Below are 4,756 nucleotides of genomic sequence, written 5' to 3' on the forward strand. Positions count from 1 at the left end.
AAGTGGTACCGTAGTTCAATATGCTTCGTCTTAGAGTGATGAATAGGATTATGAGAAATCGCTATGGCACTCTCTGAGTCACAGTAAATCGGTATCCGCAACATCCTGTATCCGTAGTCCATAAGCTGTGTTTTCATCCACAAGACTTGTGAGCAACAGCTGGCTGCTGCCACATATTCAGCTTCTGCGGTAGACAGTGAGACACAACTTTGTTTCCTTGATGACCAGCTGACGAGTCTTCCACCAAGAAATTGACATCCACCGGAAGTACTTTTTCTGTCCAATCTACATCCAGCATGATCCGCATCAGTGAATGCTTGTAGGCTGAAGTCGTTCCCTGCGGGATACCAGAGGCCTAAAGACTTGCTGCCCTTTAAGTATCTGAGAATCTGCTTGGCTGCGGTCATGTGAGATACTTTTGGATCGGCTTGGTATCTTGCACATACTCCTGTTGCAAAGACAATGTCTGGTCGGCTTGCGGTGAGGTACATCAACGAGCCAATTATTCCTCTATTAGTTTTGTGATCTACTGATTCTCCGGAAGGATCAGCGGAAATCTTATATCCGAAGGCCATGGGGACCTTGGCCGAGGAACAGTTGTCCATTGAGTATTTCTTCTGCAGTTCAGAGGTGTATTTCTCCTGATGGATGAATATACCTTGAGGGACTTGTTTCACTTGAAGTCCTAGAAAGAAATTAATCTCTCTATTCATGCTCATTTGGAACTTGTTGGTCATAAGCTTTGCAAATTCATCCACCATCCCGTGATCAGTTGATCCGAAGATGATATCATCCACATATATTTGTACAAGCATAAGGTGATTACCATTTACCTTTCTAAATAAGGTGGGATTAATCACTCCTCTTTTGTATCCAGACGAGACAAGAAATTCAGAGAGAGTCTCGTACCACGCTCTTGGTGCTTGCTTTAGACCATAAACTGCTTTTTCAAGCTTGTAACAGTGATCTGGGAATTCAAGACATTCGAAGCCCGGAGGTTGCTGAAGATAAACCTCCTCTTTCAATTCACCATCCAGGAAGGCACTTTTTACATCCATTTGATGTACAATGATATTCTTGTGAGCAGTATACGCTAAGAAGATGCGTATGGCTTCCATCCTGGCTACTGGGGCGTATGTTTCATCATAATCAACACCTTCAAGTTGACTATACCCTTAGCGACTAGTCTCGATTTGTTTCGGACTACCGCACCGGATTCATTCAATTTGTTCTTGTACACCCATCTGGTACCAACAATAGTGTGACCTTTTGGCTTCGGAATGAGTTGCCACACTTTTTTTCTTTTAAACTCTTCTAGTTCCTCTTGCATTGCTGTAATCCAATCGGGCTCCATTAATGCTTCTTTGATGGTTCGGGGCTCGACCGAGGACATAAATGCTGCATAGTGACAGTGATCAGATAAGTCTTGTGAGGATCGAGTTTGGATGCCTGCTGATGGGTTTCCGATGATTTGACCTGGTGGGTGATCCTTCGTCGATACGTGTAGACGGGGTTGAAGATGGTCAGCGGCTGCGGTGGATGGGATGTCTTCAATATCTGAAGACTCTGCGGTTGGGGACGGCAGTTGCCCCTGGACTTGTGAGCAGCCCGCTGAATTGTCTTGATTTGGGAAAGTGGGATTAGAGTTTTCTTGAGCAAATGATGGAGATTCCCCCTGGATTGCGGACGGGAGTTCCCCTTGAACCTGAGAAGGTTCCCCCTGGATTGTTGGAAGTGTGATAATCCTTGGGTCAGTTCTTGTGTCAATGTTCTCTATAGTTTCATAATCTGAATCAGAAGAAACATTTGAGGGTAGAGATCCTCTGTGGATAGGAACTGGAGCTACATCATCAAGTACTGGAACCTAGATGTTGTCACTTGATCCGGAGTGGAGCTTTCCCCCTCAACCGGTGAGGTGGAAGTATTGAGTGATACTTCATCGGATAGAGATGGACCAGATACATTGGCATGCTGCTGTTGAGCTTCCGGGGACACAAGAACTTTAGATAACTTAGCAGTCTCTACAGGGTCAAAGAGATCATCATTGTTTACTTCAACTATGTTTAATGGACCCGAAGAGGCAGGAATATCACTTTCCAGGATTGCTTTGGTTTCGGTTGATGGAGCGGTGTTGCGGACGTAATAGTCATCGAATTTGACGTCTAAGCTTTCGACTATTAGTCTTGTGCGTCTAATGAGAATCCTATGAGCTACCTTGTTTGTTGAGTAGCCAAGAAAGATGCCTTCATCAGACTTCGGTGCGAACTTGTTAAGATGATCTCTGTTGTTGATCACAAAACATCTACACCCAAAGATGTGGAAGAATCGGACATTTGGTTTGCAGTTGTTAAGGCCCTCATATGGAGTTTTACTGAGACGCTTGCAAACAATGCTTCGATTTTGAACAAAGCATGTTATGGCCACTTCTTCGGCTCAGAAGTAGAGAGGAAGGTATGCGAAGTTAAGCATAGATCTAGCTGCTTCTACCAGAGTTTGGTTTCTTCGCTCTACTACTCCATTCTGCTGCGGTGTGTAGCAAGCTGAGAAGTTGTGACTGATACCCTTTGAAACAAGAAACTGTTTAAGAGATGATTGGTAAACTCGGTTCCATTATCACTTTGGATGCAGCACATTGGTAATTTGATCTGAAGTTCAATTTCTTTGATAAAATTGATCACTATTTGCGGAGTTTCGGATTTGAGTCTTAGGAAGAAGACCCAAGTGAAACGAGTGAAGTCATCAACTATAACCAATATGTATTTTTTTGTGATGAAGACTGGCTACGGTAGATGGACCGCATAGATCAATATGCAGGAGTTCCAGTGGTTCAGAAATTGAAGAATCAATCACCATGGGATGGCTTGCCTTTGATTGTTTGCCACATTCACATGCTGAGCAGAGAGTGTCATTGTTAAATTTGAGAATAGGAAGACCTATGACGAGTTCTCCGGTGACCAAATTGTTGATATACCTGAAGTTAAGATGAGCTAGCTATCGGTGCCATAGCCAGCTGACTTCAGATACTGCTTTGGATAGGAAGCATAGCTGCGGTTTCCCAACGATCAGAGAAACTTCCAAAGAATACATGGTTCCTTAGGACTTGGATTTGATCAAACAGGTGCTTCTATCGCTTGTCATTACGTAGCAGTATTCGTTGTCAAATTCAACCCTGTGGCCTGCTTTACATAGTTGGCCTACACTGATGAGATTGTGTTTGAGGCTTTCTACGTAAGCAACCTTTTGAATAGAAAAGTTTACTGTAGTAAGTACACCATAACCTTGGATTATCCCATTCGCATTGTTGCCGAATGTGACGTTTCCACCGTTGCAAATGCCAAATTGGCCTGAAATCCCGAAGGTACTCCAACCTTCCGGTCATGTGCAAGGAGCAGGCACTGTCGATGAACCATTCTTCTTCTTGTTCCTCCTTGCACATAGCCTGAGAATTACACGGTTAGTTTAGGAATCCAAATAATTTTGGAGCCTGGGATAAAGGATGAATTTCTAATTGATGCATGAGCCGAGGTTGCAGGGACAGGTTTCGTGTCAACTTTTAGGCGTAGTCCTGGGTGTTTGTGAGTTTTTGGAGTGTTGCGAGATTTAGAAAAGTTACGAGTTTTTGAAAAGGACAAGATTTGACATTAGATGAACTTCTTTGACAATTACACTGACATACAGAAAATTTGTCATTTACCCTGACACTTTGTTTGGTCAGCGGTCTGGATGAAGAAGTAGGCTTGTGACCAGTCCGAGAGAGGTGAGATCTGACAGTAGTGTTGTTGGAATTTGGAAAAGTATGTTTTGCAGGAGTGGGAGCACGTGTAGATCTTTTGGAAAGTGATTTCTTAAAACTTTGATGTGATTTTAAAAGTATTGGAGTTGGTAAAATCCCTTTCCATTTTGGGTCATCTGAGGAATAGAATTCAAAACCATTGCTTCGAAAAGACTTTACTTTCTTTTGGATTGTGTCAGATGTTTTTGAAATGGTTTTAGAGACTGTACATTCCCTTTTGTTTGTTTTCTTGATTGAAGAGTTTTTTGAAAGATAATTTGAGAAAACAAACTTTTCTGGACTCTTAGATTTTGGAATTCTGACACGTTTTTTGTTGTTTGAAAAGATTTCCCGATTTTTGCCACGGGATCGAATTTCCTCTTTGAAAGCCTTTTTAGCCTCGGTTTTTGGAGAACTGCAGTCATTGATGTTCAGCTGCGGTTTCCTGGAAACCTGTGATGATTTTTGAAAACGAGGGCTAGATTCATCCGAACTAGAAGATTCAGGATTTTGAGAGCATTGACCTACTTCAAAGTTTTCTATGGGTATTTCATGATGAATTGGCTGAAGAGTCACAGTGCTTTTGACGATAGTCTGCGGTAAGGAAGTTTTGACTACCGCAGAGTAAGTCTGAGTTGAGACTTTTGTGGGACATTTGATAATAGGCAGATGAGCAGACTGTGGTCCATGACTGCAGTGAGAAACACTGCGGTCTGAGGGCAGAGATGGAAAGTGCATTGATACTTCGGGACCTTCTATGACAATTTCCTCATCAACAACTGATGAAGTCTGAGAATTGGGATAAATTGTGCCACAGATAGGGATTTGATCACTTGGGTGATCCGAAAATTCAGGCATAATTTCCTCAATGACACAGTTATTACTCAGGTTATGAAGTCTACCGAAGTGAGTTCTGATGTCTTCGGGAAAGGTTTTGTCATTGACTGGGAAATGGAACTCTCGGTCAGGAGGGACATAAAGTCG

Source organism: Lactuca virosa, chromosome 5, assembly GCF_052849685.1.
Source record: "Lactuca virosa cultivar CGN04683 chromosome 5, Lactuca_virosa_CGN04683_v6, whole genome shotgun sequence".
Lineage (NCBI taxonomy): Eukaryota > Viridiplantae > Streptophyta > Magnoliopsida > Asterales > Asteraceae > Lactuca > Lactuca virosa.